This window comes from Mytilus californianus, unplaced genomic scaffold, assembly GCF_021869535.1.
Source record: "Mytilus californianus isolate M0D057914Y unplaced genomic scaffold, xbMytCali1.0.p SCAF_8, whole genome shotgun sequence".
Taxonomy (NCBI): domain Eukaryota; kingdom Metazoa; phylum Mollusca; class Bivalvia; order Mytilida; family Mytilidae; genus Mytilus; species Mytilus californianus.
In genome coordinates this window covers 59694679-59716593 of record NW_026262734.1, presented here as the reverse complement: position 1 = coordinate 59716593, position 21915 = coordinate 59694679, and positions in this window count along the sequence as shown.

Genomic DNA, 21915 nt, shown 5'->3' with positions numbered 1-21915 from the left:
TTTAATTATAAGTCTTTTTGTTTTATCGTCTGAAATAAATTTGAACATGATAATGATTTTTGCTATCGCTATTTTAAGAAGAATAAGAAGTTCAAAACGTTATGTACATTAACCGCGCGTAACGTTGCACGAAGTAATCCCGACATTTCAGAGGGGAATATGATCCTCAGAATGGAATATGAAGATTTGTTCAATGACACGTGGGATAGTCTCAACCAATCAAATATTGATTAAACTATCAATATGTTGAAACAGTGGAATAAAAAGTATTGTCAGTTTGTATTATATTAAATCATGAAAATAGAATAATAATAAAGATAAAAATTGCCATAATAAAAATGAATTAATACAAAAATGTATATTAAAACCTAATACTTATTGCAGAAAAAAATACTGTTTACCTTTAGTATCAATATCGAAAAACTTGCCATCATTTGTTCATACTTCTGCTGACTTCCAAACGTACATGGTGTGCTTTGAAAATATATTTAATACTTAAACAAGCAAAAGGAAGGTCACGTGGTATTAACATGAGTATAGACAACCGATATAATGAAAAGAAAAGTCTGTCATTTATTGAAAAGTAATCGGTATGCTGTTTTATTGACGTATACATATCCAAGATCTCATTTTCTTCCTATCTGTCAAATTTTCCAAACATATATACACTAATGATTTTTAAATTATATGTCTTCAATATGAACAAACTATGTAAATATTAAAACAGTACTATGTTAAACGATTTTCATTAAAGACGGATAAGAAAACAAATGAGCTACAGATTGGAAAGCATAACATATAATATACATTTACCAAAAAAAATCCAGTCCAAGACGAAATAAGGTCAATGCATCTTTTAAGTTACTTTTATTAAAATATTGATAAGTTTGCGATTAAAAAAAAAACAAAAAAAAAAACACTTTATTTTTGAGATGAACATTTCCATAATCCTGACATATTCAATCGGCGGAATCATTTAATACTAGCAGTGATACGAAAACATTTCCCTTCAAAAAGACCTTTTCCTCCGACACAAGAGTTAGCGGTAATCAGAGTAAAGACTCAAACGTTTATCGGTTCAAATTTTTTATGAAACACGACACAAGTTCCTAGTCAAATTAATACCATGTTAAGTCCAGGAGAGACGCTATGCAAGGTCCAGAAAAAACACTATGTTTAGTCCAGAAAAAATACTATGTTTGGTCCAGGAAAGAAACTTTTTTGTCCAGGAAAGACACTACGTTCCAGGAAAGAAACTATATTTGGTCAAGGAAAGACGCAATGTTTGGGTCAAGGAAAGACATAATGTTTGGTCCAGGAGAGACACTTTGCTAGGTCCAGATAAGACACTATGTTTAGTCCAGGAAAAAAAACTATGTATGGTCAAGGAAAGACGTATTGTTTGGTCCAGGAATGAAGCTGTGTTTGGTCCAGGAAAGACATAATTTTTGGTCCAGAAAACATACGCTTAACGTAGCCTGTAGACAAACACAAGCTTGTTTGAAACAATATAATTTTAAAGAAAAATCAGTTGAATAATGTTGGTACATTTGAAAAGGTTAGAAAACTGTCATATTTATAACATGAAATTTTCCATATTCAATTATTAATTTCCATCTTATTGTATAAAATCAAATCGAACAATCATAAATAACATGCGCATTCATATTAAAAACTAATCATCAGTCAAGAATGCAGACGAATGTTGTGTTTTGAAATTTGTCTCATTAATTAACATTAAATCAGCATTGTTTTTCAACGCGTTTTTGTTCATAACAAATTTGAATATAATACTAGTACTCCAATTTAGGGTTCACCTGAGTGTCCTCTAACGCTGTTTTCTTGAGCTTATTTTTGCCTCGAGCAATAACAGGTTGGTTTAAATCTATCAATCCCTGTGCTGTTGCGTGTTTTTGTAAAAAATAAACCAGCAATTTGATTACTGCAATTCATGTTGTATTCGTATATAGTTCGAGTGGTAAGGTATCCAATGCACAAAACGCAAATTGATTCACTTACCATTTGACATTCAAACTACATGAACATTGTGTAATGCATTATATACAACCTTAGATTTCATCTGTTTGCTTTAAAACTCCATTCAGCTCTTTTTGATCAGTTTCTTGTGTGTTAAAGAGCATTAAAACAGTGAAATTATCCGTCATAGTTGTAAGAAAAATATTTTCTATAGGGACAGAGATTTAAATACCGATGATGAAGTTTATTACAATAATGGCATTATCAAATCAAATGGAATAATGATAAAAAAAAACCAATTACACACAGATCTCTTTGATAGTCACTTTTAGATTACACACAGATCTCTTTGATAGTCACTTTTAGATTACACACAGATCTCTTTGATAGTCACTTTTAGATTACACACAGATCTCTTTGATAGTCACTTTTAGATAACACACAGATCTCTTTGATAGTCACTTTTAGATTTCACACAGATCTCTTTGATAGTCACTTTTAGATTTATCTGTAACTTATTCTAGACTCGGGCCGATTTAGAGTTTAACATAATATTGTATTGACAAATGTCTATTGTTAAAAATTATATGTTCACCTTTAGAAGGTTTTTGGTTGTAGCTGTCATTGTGTTGTTATCTCATTGGGTCTATCGAAGATCTTCATTCTGCAGACTCGCATTAACTAATGAACCATGATTTATCGGCCTGAATATGCATGAAATATTTGCCACTGGACGTTAAGAAACCATCAATCAATCAATCAATCTTTGATAGTCACTTTTAGATTTCACACAGATCTCTTCGATAGTCACTTTTAGATTTCACACAGATCTCTTTGATAGTCACTTTTAGATTACACACAGATCTCTTTGATAGTCACTTTTAGATTACACACAGATCTCTTTGATAGTCACTTTTAGATTTCACACAGATCTCTTTGATAGTCACTTTTAGATTTATCTGTAACTTATTTTAGACTCGGGCCGATTTAGAGTTTAACATAATATTGTGTTGACAAATGTCTATTGTTAAAAATTATATGTTCACCTTTAGAAGGTTTTTGGTTGTAGCTGTCATTGTGTTGTTATCTCATTGGGTCTATCGAAGATCTTCATTCTGCAGACTCGCATTAACTAATGAATCATGATTTATACCATCAACTATACGTCTATGGAATAATCTTGATGCTTTAACCCATGAAGCAGATACAATAGGAAAATTTAAAACGAAACTAAAATTGTTTCATTTAAACATATTCTATTTGTTATTACACATAACAAAAAGGACCAGACACAAGTTATCACAACTTAGATAATCCTCCTAGTCTCCTAAATATGATAAGTTATAATGTATCAACAACAAATTAGATAATTATGAATTTGTATAATTGTTATAGAAAAAAGAGTGTTCCCAATTTCCCCAAAAAACAAACAATAAACAATAAACAATAATCCGTCAACGTCAAAAAGCTTATTCGTCGACATACTTTACTATATCAGTTAAAAAAAGGAAAGAAAAATATCTTCCTATAGGTCAAAACGTTAACTTTTCCTGAATAAAATGCAAGACTTATTTAATTAAGGGTGTATTGTGACTAAGAGTTAAATGCCCGTTCTATTTAGTAAAGTACTAAGATCTAAAGACGGGACAAAAAGTATTTTGTCTAGAAGGTGAATTCTGATTTGTGCATAAAGCTGACATTCAAATAAAAATTAAAACTTTCTTCAGTCAGACTGCCGCACCAACAGCTCTGGTAATGTATTATATTGAATCTAAAAAGGTCGTAATTTAGAGTTGAACATTAAAAACTAAGTCTTGTTAATACAATGATTGCCTTGCGTTCTCAAACATAATAGTATTTTGGGTCTTTAGATTGATGTGATTTCTTTCGTAGGGAATACTTAAATTTGGAGAAGGAATCTACATTTCTAATTACGTTATCGATTTCATTCCATTGCCTTATAGTATTGGGAAAACATGAATTATTGTAAGTTCTAGTTTTCAATATGGTACAATGACGTCAGTGTTGTTTCGAAGATTATATCCAGAAATAGTTGATACAGGAGGTGGTATTATTATTTGTAAATAATTAGGAGCTTGTCCATTATAAATCTTGTAAAATAACAGAAGTTTTCCTCGGGTTCTTCTATCAAACAAAGGTTCCCAACTCGATTCAGAATGCAAATTTCACTCTTGCAATAATAAGTTAGGCCTGTAACAATTCTTGCAGCTTCACGCTGAAGTTTTTCCAACAGTTCAGTATTTGCAACTCCACGATTGTCCCCTACTTCGCAACCATACTCAAATAATGGTCTTATATAAGTTAAATAAAGTTTTTCTAAATTTGAACGAGTGAGCTTATATTTTGATTTACATAGTACGCCTAGATGTATTGTTATGTTTTCTGAAATTTTCAAAACCTGATCGTTCCATTTACAATCGTAACTTAAAGTTAGACCAACATGTTTGTGAATAGGTACTATCGGAATTTTTTTATTGTCTAGTCGAAATTAAATTTTATCTGGTCGTTGCCTGTTTGTGAACTATATAATTTCTGTCTTTTTTTGGATTAAAAGACATTAACCAGGTTTTTGACCAGTTATTAAGTTGAATTGAATAATTTGAAGTACATTCTTGTATTAAGGCTTACTTGTATTTAGGCTTACAACTAAAATCCCATTAGTAATAATGCCGGAACAATATGCGTTTGGAAGTCGATGGTCTGCTTCTTTCTTAAATTATGATCTTTAAAGAGTGAATATTATTTCTGATCCGTCATGCCGCAGCGGTGTGTATTGTGAAGATTCGCATCATTTCTTTTTTAAATGTATATTGCTTGCTGTTCGGTGTGAGCCAATGCTCCGTGTTGAAGGCCGTACCTTGACCTATAATGGTTTACTTTTATAAATTGTAACTTGGATGGAGAGTTGTCTCATTGGCACTCATACCACATCTTCCTATATCTATATAATCAGAAAAACGAAGTAAGCTTTTAAATTATTAGCTGTCTCTTTTAAAATGCATGTCCTTTAAATAGAGAACTATTTACCTCGGGTAGTTGTCGACTCAGGATCAAAATGAAAATATCTTTAAACAGGGTCGAAGAGATTCTTTGTTGTTTAGATAGTAAAACATGACCACACGCACATCGTCATCTAAGTTTCGTTAGGTTTATTTAAGTCGATTGATGTTTTCTGTCTAATTTGAAGACGGTCTGGCGTACATTAATCCTGGTATCTATGATGAGTTTTTCATACAAATGTTGAAATAATATGTAATGTATGCATGCTCTTATATATTGTATTATTAAATGGAGTATAAGTCTGTTGACTTGAATCTAATCCAATTTGTGCTTATGCAAATAAAACTATAATAAAAAAAAACTAAATCGAAGATATCCTGATGAGTTTATTTTCTCACTGACAGTAAGTTAAAGTATTCGCAAAAAGAGATAGGCCCAATTGTCCTTGAATTTATTTCATCCCAGGTCCATTTTCTAAGAGTCCTTTAATCTTTTCCAAAATTCACACTATCATAACTAGATTCGAATTTTTTAACAACATTTTGGTGTATTTTAACAACGTGACTAAACTATAAATGCCTATGGTTTCAAAACTGAAATTTTGACATACTTTATCAAATTTCGGGTATTTATCCTAAAAATACCCGAAAAATAGTATTTATCCAAAACAAATAAATTGTCTTTCGAATACAACGTATTCATTTTTCTCCTTCGGTGCAAAATTTCACAAAAACATTTATAATTTGCAATATAGTCTTCAACAGCAATATGTAACTCTGGTATTTGAAATATGTCAAATTGTTGACAACTTGTGTAAGATTATCATATGGACTCAGTAGGTTTTAACAATTCTCAGATTTCAACCCTGTGAGTGAAAAAATTAAAAAAACACAATATAAATTTCATAAGTCCGAAGCGCTTTTCAAGATTTAATTCTTCAGGAACGCTCAAAACCAAATATTTGAAAGCCAAGGATGTATAAGGATCGAACTTGTTGAATAGCTGTAAACCAATAAGGACCTGAAACAAATCATAGTAAATTGGCCCTACCATTTTAGACACATTGGGAACAAATGACCATCACTGTTCATATTATTGGCCGCTTTAAAATTCGAACATTAAACAGCTTCAATACATTCAACAGGGACTTCGTGGATACGACAACAATTATCAAACTTCAAGAAAGGAAGAGCATGTGATTGACATTATTGCTGGAGAAGATGTCAAGCTTTGTACGTATTATCTCGGTCGTCAGTTCTGATCATATCTAGGTGTTTGATCGTTTTGATGAAAAAAGTTTAAACCGCCACAACAACAATCTTCTACCTTAAATAATAAGAGACTGTAGATGGAATTGCGAATAATACATGTCATTTAGGGAAATAAAAAGTTTTTGGTGGGAATGGTTACTAAAATATAATTACTGATATTCTGGTGGGGGCATTTTCAGCTGTTACACGCATTCTTATTTTTGTACCGCGCTCTCGCTGTGTGAAATTTATTTTCACTGTTGCAATTGTACACATTTATATCCTGCATTTTGCAGAATATTCGTTTTTATCCTGTCTTGGGCAAGATTATTTATTTTCAGTTCTTAACTACAGTCAGGACGTTAACACGGGTGTCATTCGGTTTAAAGAAAGAAAGAATATCTAACGGTGGTCAAGTATTGCGAGACGATCGTGAAAGTTCTGGTACCGGATCGTGAAAGAAATTTAATCGAGAAGACACATGAAAGGTTAGTAAATAATCTAATTTAATTAATTAAACAGACAAATTTACAACAAAATAAAACTGTCTGTCAAAATGGTTCAACATTATGATCAGTATATGAGAAAATCCAGTTTTAAAAGTATATAGTTTTTACAAAACAACAAAAGGCAGATTGCTTCTCGACATTTCAATGACATAAAAAATGTAAACAAACATGATTTTTTCACAAATTCGAATAAAATAAACTACTTTTATCCGAATAAGGGCATTCTATTCGAATGAATCAAATGGTTCTCATAGTTATTTTGTATAAACATAATCTGAAACTTGGTAAAAAAAGAAATATTTACACAAAATTGATTTTTCGAATCGTGAAAGATCACGTACCGCTTTTTGAAGATCGTGAAAAGGATCGTGAAAGATCTGATGCTGCAAAGACGTTCAAATTATTCTTCAATTATATGATAATTAATATTTGTTATTGGTAATGAGAAAAACTAGATAGGCCAAGATCCTCAATAAATTTAAGCATTTCAAAGTACTAATGTTTTCAGAAAATGAAAAGAAAAAGAAATAACAACTACGGCAATAAGAAAAGACAATGGTCAACAAATCGCCGAAAAAAGCAATCCAGTGAAGGTGAGCCAATGAAAGAGGTTGAGATAACATTGCAGAAACAACACACGAATATTGTGAAGATGATGTGGAAATGAATGAAATTGTGAAGTTATTGCCAATTGTAATTAAAGAAATAGCAAGGTTTGGATTCCTACAGTATCTTTTGATGTTGTTCAATCTAATAGCAAATAAGAAATTTGACTTTTCAAATATTTGCTTTTTATTGTTTTGTGACATTTTGAGGTTTTGGAGTACACCCACAACAATATCAATGCGATATCCGTTTAAAGAAACCATGCATTTCTGGTACATTGGCAAAATACTTTTTCATGGACGTTTCCAAAGGTTTATGACAGGATATAAAAACACTGGCCAATCATGTCATACAATCAAGGGATTTTATGATCCGGACAACGCTCTCATCAATTTTGCCGTTCCCAGCCATATTTATATCGAGACTTTGTACACAGATCTGAATCCACCCGATATTAAAGGACCCGGTAAATTTGATTTCATGGTAAAGAAAGTTGTTTCAACGAATCCATCCAATTCTTTCGCATTAACATTTGATGGCAAGAAATTGGCACCAGGTTTGACAACTGATTCTGGTGACGTCGATTTAATTGGATACGAAGAAATACCACTGAAAATTAAACCGGAACAATTTCAAACCATGTATAAACAGATAATGGATTTATATGATCGTCTTAAACATTTCGAAGACTCAGTCCTAAGCCAACTAGATAAGAATGAATTTATTACAAGCTTAAGATATGTATCTTTCAATCTCAGTCTTGCGATTAAAGACATGCGCCAACTAATTAGCAAACAAACTTACGCACTAGATAAATCTATACTGAAAGATGAAAAGGAAATTGGCAAAAACTACTCTTACGTTATTGATGTGATTAAACAAATATATACAAGGCAAAGGCTGTAATTTCAGATGCACTTAAAGCACATAATTGTAACCTAAATGATATTTCACAGTTTAATGAATCTAAAGAATATATCATGGACATTTGCAATAAAGTTGATTTGTCTGCATCACCATCGTTTTTCACTTTAAAAGATCACAATTCGTTGAAAGACATTCTAAGTGAAGACGAAGAGACCCCTACACACCTTATAAAACAAAGAACCAAGAAACGGGAAGAAATCAGAGCCTCATTTAAAGTGACAGGAAGCAAAGCACACCAAGCACTTGGCCTTGATGGATTAAAAAAACAGAAAGCCTTTTTTCAGGAAGCAATAGGTCAGCAAAGACAACCAGAACCGAATGATATACAGAAAAAAGCAATGAAACATGGAACTGAAAATAAAATAAGTGCGCTATCTACGCTTCATTCCAAAGTTTTGCCATCAAATTTTCCAAATTGAAGTTTCTACGAAGAAGGTATAAGAATTGTGAAAAATGGAAGTCGTGATATCATTGGTGTGTCCCCCGACGGAAGTATACGAGCATCACAGAAAAATGTGATGACTTCAGAAAATATCACATTTGGCGTAAAAGTTAAATGCCCCATGTCAGTATACAAATACAACACTCCTGTTTACTATAAGATTCCAGAAAGATATATTTGCCAAGTTATGTTGGAAATGAGAGCATTAGGTTGTGATGAGTGCCTTTTTGTTTGTTGGTCTGAAGAAAGCAGCACTGTGTTTAGAGTTCGAATAAAACAAAGACTTATTGCATTGATCTTGAATGAAACCATGGATGTTTATTACGGGGATAACAAAAGTGCACCGTCCCGTTTGTCAGTGAGAACCAAAGAAATGAAAGAACTTTGCAAAGAAGTATCCGAGCAGTCAGAATTCATTGGTATACGTTACTGTAACTATAGAGAATTTGAAGCCATCTGCTGGCCCTTACGTTGTTGGAGATGAAAAAAAACTGGTGAAGACATGAGAGTAGAAGATCTGCTTCAAGCAGTTTAGTTGTCGTTAAAAGCATACAAAGAAGTGTATCAGTTGAGTCGTAAAAAAGCTTCAGAGATCATTCCAATTTTAATTTCCACGTTGGATAGAACATGTAATGCTGAAACCGGGCATGCTGTTCCAATTGGTTATTTTCTCAGAGGTTATAGTCTTAACACCGAAACAATGAGAAAAATTCCTGATGACTTCATGCAAGTTTGCCATCAACATGGATTACACTTTCCTGTACAAACTTTTGACGGGCAGTGGATAAATCTTGTCACAAGGGATTGCAATGGGAACCCGCTTACGAAGCTACAACTCCAAAAAGATGTATGGAAAGAGGCTTAAAAATTGAGTAAACAGGAAATAGTGAAACATCTCAAGACATTAAATACTAAATGTCATAGCCAGATAGTATTCGTCCCAACAAATGTATTAGTATTCAAAATCTTATCGATAAAACGAAGCACCAATGAATATATACCGTCAACCAACATTAATCTACTTTTACAACAAACTAAGGAAAAAGCTGACAATCGAGGAGAACAAAATGAACTTTTGGTTTTAGTACTCGAGCAAATTACTGATAATGAATTTTCTGAAAACAGGATTGAAAACAATGAAATAACAGTGGTTTCTGATTTAGAATCAAATTTGGTAGACCAAGACTGTATAGATGAATGTTCACCAGAAAATAGTACGGAAACAGGTGATAATGCAGGTGAAACTGAAACAGAATCTGAATCAGAACTAGAAATATCAGAAACACATTTCAATAATATTCTGTTGGCTTTGAAATCAACGAAGAGATCGTTGTTTTGGCGCGACAAAGAGACATGCTACCTAAGAAATTTATTTAAGAATACTGTTGAGTTAGAACAACTGAGGGATTATGAGCTGAAAACTATTATGGCGTATTTAAAAGCGTTGACAAATACAGAAAATTTACGAGTTAGTGCATCAAAAGCAGATAAGATTTCACAGTTGGATGATTTTCTGAATGGGAGAGTGTCAAAGAGAAAAAACAAAAGGGAAGCTAAGAACTACACTAACACTGAAAGAACTATGCTGTAAAAGATTGCTGCACAAAGAATACCCAAAAGATGTTTTGGTATCAGCTTTAGCACAAACTATTTATCCACAACGATTGCAGACATGGAAATATAACAGCAAGGTTGCTGAAGTAGTATCGGTACAAGGTCTTCAGCCTGTCTCAACATATTATTACCCAGAGTACAGTAGGAGTAGAAATCAATTGGAGGTTAAGGTGATAGATGGAACACATATTAGAAACAACATTCGTTCAGCTCTTTGTAAGAATAATATTGAAGATATCAGAAACGAAGCATGGATTCAAGTGGCTAAAGTTAAAAAGTCGCCACTTAAACTATCTCTGTTGGAATTACAAGCAGACGGAAAAGTCTTAGATCAGCAGAAAGAGGAATATGCTCGGTTGATGTTTTGTCCTGATGTTCAGAAAATAATGAAAACGTTTATTGATAAAAATGAAAACTTGGTTTACAAACAGGAAGCAGAGTTCTGCGAACTTATTTATAACTGGACTCGAGCTGAAGATGAACCTGGTTTAGATGCATGTAAGAGAATAAAACACAGTTTAGAATTAAAACAGTGGCTTTTGAAAGATGTTGAATTTGACAAATTTCCTCCACCTGCAAAATATATAAAAGGCATTCCAATTGTTACATTTGAGGCAATAGTATGCAACATAGATGCCAATCTATATTTGTACAATCTTGCATTAGCTAAAACGTATAACTGGAGAGCAGTCACAAATTTAGTAGCCGAGACCTTCATGAGTGACATCGATTACATGGATAACTGGCCAAGGAAATGAGTACTGATAGCCCATGGAGCAAGAATGCATATGAAAACTGTGTGTGCTCTACACGCCATTCAGCACGACCCAGACAGGTAATACTTTTTAAATCAAAAAGAAAAATATAGATATATGAAGAGAAGTAAAATATTTATAATAAAACAAAACAACAACAAAAAGATTTCAATAGTGCAAAGTTCACTACGACGTTAAAAAAGAGGGGCGAAAGATAGCAAAAGGGACATTCAAACCCATAAGTCGAAAAGAAACTGACAATGCCATAGCAGAATAGGAAACAATCTATAGATACGCAACCGTACACAAAACACAACATAAAAAACTGAAGACTGAACAACAAGAACACGGATAACGTCGACAGTGTTGGAACTTTTATCTTGTTAGCAGAATAGCAATTGGTAAAAATTCTAGGGAAAAGGCTATTCAAATTGATTTGTAGTTTTAATGCAATTATTTTTTTCTTCATCATCATAAAATATGTTCTTATTTTTCAGGAACTTTCATATGAGAATTACAGCTGCTTCTCCTGTTTATTCTGTTAAACCATCAAACAGGGAAGGTGATAAGCTACGGAAAAAAGTTCAAACCGAAAACACCAAATATATATTGGACATTGAACCAAGGTAAATAACTTTTAAATATGAACAAAAAATAGCATGTAATATATCTAAACGTTTAAGTCATCAGCACAGTTAGGACGTTTAAAGAAATGTTAAAATAAGCAGAATTACAAAAATTGGTCATAATCCGATGTTGTTTTGCTCTGCGTATCTGCATTTAATGATGTACATTGTATATCACTCATACGGAACTTCTCATAAGGTCAAAGATACAACAACCCGACCAAACAGCCAAAGGTCATCAACGGGTCTACAACACTGCGAGGAAATCCAGCACGCGCAGGCGTTGTTCTCCAGCCACAAAACAATAACGCATGTTAGTTCAGAGAAAATGGACGTCACACTTTACACCGAAATATATAAATGAACCAACATTAAGAAAACATACAAGAATAACAAAGACCAGACTTGGGACAGGCCCAAAATTGTTTATATCAATATTGATAACTTTTACGGACAGTGAAAATTTCAGTAATAAAGTTTGTTTTTAAATGTTCCTGTAGTACTCAGGTGTATATGAAATATATATAAACGAAAGTTTCTGTATTGATTTAGGAATCACAACTTTGATGATAAAAAATGTACTGACAAATCAGCTTTCAACAAAATCCTTGGACGATTTTCCAATCCAGATGAACCTGCTAGAGGGACTCAGCCTGTGAGAACATTTTACAAAATAGACGAATCGAAAGTTCTGCATTCAAAGCGCCTTAGAATAGATTTATCTGATGTGTCCGGCAATTGAACATTAACATTTGCCAAAATATTCAAATTGCATTAAATTACATTTCAAACTAAAAACAGATAAATATTTATATGTTAACTACTTTAATACAACAGCAATGATATCAAACATAACATACCATACTTATTGAGATAACAAATGGTGTTTTAACAAAATAATAAGCTATGTAACTATCAACAAACTAGCAAGACATCCACTTTTTAACTTATTAAAACATTGACATTTGCATGACATCGACTTTTGAAAATGTGCCTTGACAGGCTCGATCTCCATCTACATATTGCCCCACATTTCTGGCATCTTAAGCGTATTTGACACTTCTAGTAAAACCCTTAATAATACAGACGTTCAACAAATATACTATCATAAGTAAAGCAGACGAGACATTTCAGCATTTTCGCTCTGGAATTTTTTAGTCTGTAGTATATAGTTATCTCACTGGAAATCAATCCACATCTGCTACGTTGTATATAAAGATGCATAGAACTTAAGAAAGTACTGTTGCACAAAATGTTGGTTATCGTTCAATCTCAAATTGTTCATGAAAGATGCTGTTTTTGCTGTAAGGTTTTGGTGGATGGTTAACGTTTTGGTTTAAACGTTGCATACCCATATTATTGGCTTAATAGTGGCGGTCTGCCTGAATTGTACTAGACCGATTCTCAGAACTGAATTTTTCACACTGATTTAGACACGTTTTTAGTTGTTATTTTTTTAACTTTCGAGGTAAAGTTTTGAATGAAAAAAAAATAATAGCTTTAATGTTTATTCTTATCAAAATAGTTACAGGCTTCAACCAGTTGCAGGTATATCAAATGGTAAAAGACATATTGATTTCTGGTTACTAGTATTAAGTCTGGTCACGCATTATCTTTCACGATCAAAATAATGCGTTGCCTGATCTTTCACGATCAAGTTTGATGGAAATTCAACAAACTTCAAGGTTTTCATAAAGAAATCAACACTTTTAAGTGAAGAGCATACTTTTATTTTACTGTACTATCAGATACACAACAGATTAAATTTCAAATATATCATGATATATTGAAATATGACCATTATAGGTACAAATAGCGTGTTTTTTTTAATTAATTCCATAGACATGCATTGCGCCTTTTGTGTTTTTTCATAAAGTACTGCATATTTTCTTTATCTTATTGCACAGTAATGTTGAGGAAGTTGAACCATTTTGACAGACATATTTATTTTGTTCCGATTTGTTCCTCGTTTTGAAAATTAAGCGATTTTTTCACAGATTCTTAACTAGAATTTACATTAAAATTCTTTCACGATCCGGTACCAGAGCTTTCACGATCGTCTCGCAATACTTGACCACCGTTAGATATTCTTTCACGATCATTTCTCTCGTTAAATCGAATTACACCCGTGGTTAACATCTTTAATATTATATAACTATAAATCATTCTATGTTTTGAACCGTCTATGAGACGGATTCTAACATGCAAACTTTCAGTTAATAGACCACAGAGTCCTATAAGCTGTGCCTTTTATTCATAAATTCCTCGTGTTTAGGGGAGAGCAACGCAAACAAATGTTTAAGTCTACGGTTTGAATCGCCGAGGAATTAAACCCACTGTAGTTGACTAAGCTTATTATAGGCATTGGTTGTATCATGTGTTTTATTGTGGTACAAATTAATGGCAATAAATAATATTTTATAAATTGTTAATTTAAGTACAAAGACTATTAAACGAAATTTTTCAGAAGTCAGATTAATATATATTAAGCACTAGTTGCTTTTTTCTAAATCCAATTTGCAATTATGTGTCCATGTAGTTGTATTATACAAGATGCTTTTTTTTCATTTCATAATAATAAATTGTTTTCGTCTACTTAAAATCTAACATTTAAACAAAACAGTAATTTCTGAGAACAGGGAAGCTTTCAATTCTACAGTATTCAGCTTTAACCTTTTCGAACACAAAATCGGCTAGCTACGATTCATTTTGTTACCAACGAAAGGGGACACGGTGGTATAGATTATCAAGCTTTCTACACATTGATATCGTTTCAATATCAGCCGTGAACAGCACCTATGTCTTCCAATGTCGTCAGTGTGAAAACAAGAGAGTATAATACAAGTTAGTCTGAACATTTGTTTATTCATATTTACTTATTGAAGTGTTTGTTTTATTTATTATATGATTTTTCTTATTGTTATTAAATTCTGTAAAAGTTTAAATGTTTATTAACGTTAATCAACATTTACACTTTAAGGTATTAGGTTCATGCTAAGATTGTCAGCGATAATGTAAACAGTTAGAACTATTATGTTTTCTCTACTCTTGTCACTTACTTAACGAGGTTTTTTATAATTTCTTTGTCCCTTCTAAAATTAAACGATTGTTCAATTTTTTTTTTGCATTAGAAATGTCTTTACATTGTTTGAAAAGTAACGTTTTATACTACTCAAAGTTGCTAAGAGTATTGCAAACTAGTTAATTAAGTTTCCTTTTAAATATGTGATTTATATATACGTTCCCATTCTATTGTAACTTTTTAAAAAAGGCGACCTTGTCCCAGTGATAGAGCAATTCTGTTAAAAAAAAGTTGGCCTCATTTTAGATCTTTTGTGCGCGATTAAATGTCCTTGTTGTTTTTAGCAGCGGAAACTATGTACATGTCCCTGTTTCTTATACATACCCACATTTTTAAAGACCGTCTATTTGAAAATAAATCGACTTCTTTCAATTTTAAAAAGTAAAAAAAGTGACCAAAATTATGGGAACATTATCACTTTGATTTTATGCCAGGGAAAGAATAATACCCTGAGTATAAAATGTAATTACATATTTTATTCACCATTTTGAATGTAAATGCATAGATTTCCATTAAATTCTCAAAGGCGTCATCATCTGATTTTAGAATTCAAACAAAGAATATTTTAGTTTCCTATAACAAAGCTTTCGGTGTTTTATTTGTGATTAGTCTGTTTCAATGATATTTGACAGATTTATTCATTGACCCGGAAGTCATAGGCGGTGGAAGTTGGAGGTCAAATGTTCTGAACCAATTCTGACTCTTAGGCCAAAATTGTTGTTATACCATACACTTCTCAAATATTTCGAAAGCGTAAACTTATCACAATATTTAATTGTTATAGGTACTTTAGGTCTCAATGTGAAAGTAGGATTCCACTTGCAGAACAACTATATTTTGGCAAGCCTTCTTTGATATTTTATCAAAAAGCATTTCTATAATATGTGTGTGTATATATTTTGAAAATCAGTAATACCAATCAATATCTTTGTATTAAGTTATTTTTTTAGATGCGTTTTTTTTATTCAACTGGTCGATAAAGGGTTGAATATTCACAAAACCAATCTTAGCTCCCGCACACGATTATGTACTGGTCCGAAATCAGATCTTGTTTTCTTTTTTAATGAGAGTTAGTGTTGAATTTACTATCAGCTTGGTTTTATTTGCGTTTCAGGCGCTTGATCGATGATTTTGGAAAGCTGTATAATGACCGCTAGATGTTTTTTATTGTTTATTTTATGTTGCTGAGATACAATATATATAATTGATATTTATCCAAATTCTCCTTTTATTTGGAGATAATAATAACAACGAAAACAGTTCTCAATAAAAAGAATCGAGACTGTGTTTTTGTTTTTAATCTCGCCCTTATCTACTTACAAAAATCGGCAAATTGCCTGTAATACTTTATACAGTATTCTTACTGTTTTCTAGGCACAATAAACTTTTTAATCGAAGAAAATCATTAAAGCTGAAAATTTGAAAAGCTTTTATTCATATATACCTAATTTTAATAGAATACGCTACATATATATCTGCTTTTTGATCATTGTTTCTGGCAGGATTAACGATTGACAATTAAACTACGAAATATCGGGATTGCACAAGTTATATTTTTTACGAGTTTCTTTTTGATTATAATGAACAAACTTTGAATAAGAATAGTGAATATGATCATTTTTTCATCTACCATTATAACTACTAGCTGACACTGGAAGTATAAAATAAACACAAAGGAACAAATATGATAAACAGTATTTGTACCAAAAAATATATAAATTATAACTTTACCAAATATGTCTATTATATAATATATTAATGATGTCTCAATTTCATCAAAGTGACATTTCTGCTCTACAGTGTCCAGGCTATATCGACAAAGTTTTATACCTTTACTGGACTGGTATTGACTCTTGAATTGGACTTGACTGAACTAAATGTTCAGTGCATGTGGTAACTCTAGAAATAGTTTTTGTCTGATCTTCTCGGATGGTGTGTATCATTAGGCTTTAGTTTTGTTTTTGGAGAAAGTCCCTTGAAATGACAGAAGTAGGTTACATATCATAAAATATGTGTGCCAAAGAAGTTCGTGAGTGCATTTTACGGATATATAAGCTACTTTCTTTTCTCATGAGCCTCCCGTTTTGTAAGTCTAATGCATTACAACTATTAATCTTTTGACTTTTTATGTCTTTTGGATGTTGTCTCGGGAACGAATGTCACGGTCTGCAATCTTTGTTTATCTATCCATTGTATTAGTGGCTATGGTCATGGTATTTCAAACACTCTTTTCTTAGAAGAAACAATTATTCGTTTATCTGAGCAAAGAACCAATACTTTATATCATGGCATGTAAACATGATTACGTTAGAAGAAAAAGACAGATGAAATATTTTCCGGTAATCTGTGAAAAATTGCGTACAAGTCAGTAAACTTGGAGGCACGTAGTTGTCCATCATGTAATGGATTGATTAATGACTCCGGTAAAAAAGGAGTATAATGTAAACAAACAGTTATGTTTATGGAATATAACATATGACGACGGATATTTTCCAATCGTCGTAACCATAATCCCTTCATCCGCCGAATGTAACCTACCGAATTAGACATGTCACTGGGTTTTTACTGACGTAATCAACACGACAGGTGTCACATGTGGAGCAGGATCTGCTTACTATTCCGGAGCACCTGAGATCAATCCCGGTTTTTGGTGGGGTTCGTGTTGCTCAGTCTTTCGTTTCGATGTTGTGTTTTGTAGAGTGGTCTTTTTTTGTTTTTGCAATGGCGTTGTCAGTTTGTTTTCGCCTCTCTTTTATGTTGGCAGGAACATTTAAATTTAGTATGCTAAATTATGCATACCCGTATAAAGTGTTCAATATATCGTTTATAAAATCCCGATTTGCATCAAACGTCAGTCAATGCAAAGGTAGCATCTCCGCGATCATAGCAAGATTATACAAGAGTAAAATGTCGATTTTATTGACGACAAAACCTTTCCATATTTTCGTTCATAATTCAGAACTCAAATTAATACATTGTGTATCAAAATTTAAGAGCCTTTTTTAAAGTACAATATTGTTAGTACCAAATATTGATAAATGGTTTGTCAAAGTTCAAAATTATCTTTTTGCCCATGTTCGAAGAGCTTTCAAAGGTCGATGCTGCTAAACTACAAGTTTCTTAGTAAGGCATCACTAGCCCTGTAGTCAATGATTTGCGCTGGTATGATACTATTTGATAAGGATACTTGAAAAGTCTCCATGTAAAAAGGTCAAATGTAAGGTAAGTAAAATTTCCATGTTACCCACTCAATTAAAAGGCGTTTTTGGGGTTCATTCCTTTTATTTCCACTTTTTATAAATCTGGTAAGAAAAGATAATATTTCATGTAGGATTAGGGTGAAAACTTATGCAAACAAAGAATTAAACTGTTCACATATTGTTTTATCAATTTTAATTGACTAGTGTTTTTTTTATTAGGACAGGTAGTAAGTTATTTTTTGCATGTGTATGAATTCTGTGTTTTTAATTAAAATAAATATGAAAGAAATGAAAACAAATATAAGTAAATTATTTTATTTGTTTTATAAAAAAAATTCAACAGTAGATTCAAGCAAGCTTTATAATATGACACAAACAATACAACAGCACTAAAACAAATCATACATTGTAGCACACACATTATAAAATCACTGTATATATTAAGTCTGTTAAAGTTTATCAATCTATTCCACGTGAAGAAGGTGGGAGGCTGCATCACCAAACTGTACTGTTGTGACTTCCTGGTTGCGGTGTCTTACCTTAAGTTCTTCTAATCTGTTGTGATTTCTACATACTTTCGTTTATTGGCCACTCTCTTCCCACCGACTGCATACTGGATCATGGTCAGGGCGTTGAAGGCTTCCTCATGTTTTAGAAGTTTTATGAGTTGAAAGATGTTTGGATGTGGATGCTGGACATGTTTCTTCAGCTAGCTGTGCCATCCCTCCAGATGATTTGTAGTCCTTGGTCCCTGTGTTGTGTAGTGGTTCCAAAGGTGACTGTTCTGTTCGACCCAGTATGTTGTTACATAGTCTATAAAGGGCGTGTAGTTGATGTTGGTATCAATCTGATCTATGTCTGTTAGGGCATTAAACCACGCATCTTCGACTTCAGCAATAGGTATAAGTGGAAGGACAGTGGCACGGCGTACAAGTAGATGAATATTGTTGTCATCCTTGTATGGAACCTGAAGACCTGTTTCTTGTGTTTTTCTCAGTTGCATTGAGTTTAGTGGAAAAAACAGCCTTTTGCGTTGATGCCAGGAAATACAGAATATGCTGCATTTCGGATGGCGACTTTATAGTCCAGGAAGATAGTGTTAGGCTGAAGTTGAAGTTGGTGTTAGTGGCATACATCTTTAAGTAAAGTCAGGAACCTTGTATATACTAGTTAACTCTTGGCTAGAAGTAAACTGTGTACCATTGGATACATTACGCCGTCAACCATTGCGTGAAATGTGTACAGTTGGAAGAATAGGATCGGACAGGTGTAAAATGTACCATCACCATATATGATATCTGCAGCTGCTAAGTGTGTTAGATTCTTTTGCGCACTGAAGATAAGAATACGCCCAACTGTGATGTCGTCTGTTAGCAGGAATGGATCGCCTTTGGCTTCCACAATTTGATATTAATAAGTATTGTAATTTTCATTGTTATTAATAAATGTAATGTCAGTGTTACAAATCTAATCTTGAATCAATCTTAATCCTATATTATTTTTGGAAAATATTTTTACAAATTCAAATGTGACGTCACTTTGTGTGTTTTTTTTAGAATTTCAAATGTGACGTCACTTTGTGCGTTGAGGCTTTGGCTAACTCGGCTGTGTATTTTGATGTGTTGGATTAAGTTGTTTTATGTAATGTATCCGTTTTTATTCTGTAGTTACTCCCCACTTCGGTTTTATCATGTATATCTATTATATAGTCATTTTATAAAATTTACTGTTTGCAAAATTATAAATTATTCTAAATAATAAGGATGTTCTTGTCCCAGGCAGAAAACCCTGGCCGTGTTAGGCGCAACTTTTTGGAAGTTTTGGTCCTCGGTGCTCTTCAGCTTTGTACTTGTTTTGGCTTTCAAACTTTTTTCATCTGAGCGTCACTGGTGGTCTTGTGTGGACGAGACGCACGTCTGACGTATTGAATTTTAAGCCTAATACCTTTTGTTAGTTATTATTCGTGTGTTTCTTTGTCCTAAATGTTCTCCCATTTATTTGTATTGTGGTCCTGTCATGTGATGTTGTTGTTTTGATGTTGTGTTTGACGTTGCCATAAAAGCGGGAGGTTTGGCATGCCACAAAACCAGGTTCAATCCACCATTTTTTTCTTAAAATGTCCTGTACCAAGTCAGGAAAATGGCCATTGTTATATTATAGTTCGTTTCTGTGTGTGTTACATTTTAATGTTGTATTTTTGTTGTGTCGTTGTTCTCCTCTTATATTTGATGCGTTTCCCTCAGTTTTAGTTTGTAACCCGGATTTACTTTTTTATCTGTCGATTTATGAGTTTCGAACAGCGGTATACTACTGTTGCCTTTATTTGGTAGTGCGTGCCCCAATACCATCTATGTTGATTTGATCAACAGTTTTTGGTAAAACTGGAAGGTTCTTCTTGCGTTTGTTGTACATTGCATTCTTTCAATATAGGAAAGTTGGAATGTTCTCTACAAATTCTTCTGTGTCGTCGTTCCAGTCGTCGTTTCTGAGTTTAACTAATTCTCCTTCGTAAATGGTTGGAATTGGTGTCAGCTCATTTGTGCAGCGAACTTTCATTCTCTGGATGACATCGTCTACTTTCAGCTGCATGTGGTCAGACCTATGGTTGTAGTTTGCTGAGACTTTGGTCGGTATGATGTTCAGAGTATTTATGGTGGCAGGACAGTTCGCAGTGGAGCAGTTCCAGTAAGTTCTTTGGCCCCTTTTGTTCTTTGCCTGGAACTAAAACTACTGTGTACAAGGTTTTGGTTTCCAAGTCTGTTTGTAACGAACTGTACCTGTAGTTGTGCATTAGCCATTGTAACTGAGTAATGACATGACTGATTGATGTTGGGTTTTATCGTCCGGCTATCTTGATAGATATTGCGGACTCGATAACCTATTCTTGCAGTGTTGGATCTGCTGTTCTTTTCCCTTTCATCTTGCTCCGACCTGGTGGTTGAGGTTGGTACGGAGTGTCTGGCCGTTCTTGTAAGGCAAAGGCAGTTTGAATGGCTTCTGGTTCTGGCATGGATATTGGTGAGGTATGTGATGGTGTGCGAAATAGTTCGGGGCCATCGATGTCAAAACCCTCTGTGAAGTCTATCCTACTACGCTTACTTCTAGGTTTGGATGGAGTATAGAAGTAACGGCGATGGCATGCCTTCCAGGAGTTGTACGGACTAGTGACAATGTCTGTCTTGATGTTGACTCCCTCTGGTTCTCCACGATATTTTGTTGTTTTAAGTGGTATACCAATAACTGTATCCCTGGCTTGCGTCTGACAGATGCTATCTACGCTTGTACTGATGGTAGTAACAGGTGTATCAGCGGAATCAACGGCTTTTTTGGAGTCCATCCACTGGGTGAAACATTCGGCATTTCGTCTCCTGGTAGATGGAGGCTTGTGTTTCTTTTGCAGGGCCGGCTTAGGGTTCCTGGATGTAGTGTCTGGGACCTTGGCCTTGATCCAGGTGAGTTGGACGGTAACCTGGATAGAATTGGCAGTAAATTTCCACTCAGGTTCTTTTCTTCTAACTGCATGGTGGCTAAAAGCGCTTTCAAATCATTCGGTAATTCCATAATAATTGTTCACGAGGTTGACGGTTCAGAATGCAACTCACATGAATGACATAACTGAAGAAGGACCACAATTTATATCAATGTTTTAGCTTGGAGCTCATAGAGCTTGGGCTTCACAACTGAGTAAGTATTTGTCAGCTAAGTTTTTGGCTTGCAAAGATTATTCTGATTTTTTAAGCTTGGATAACTGGGTTAATTAAGATTAATCAAATCTGATTGATATCCATTTATTTTCCATGCTTAGAAGTAAAGTGAACAGTTTTCAGCAATTATTTTACATCTTTGATTATTGGTCCAAAAAATATTATTGTTAGAGTTTACTTTTATTTCACATCTTAAGATTAG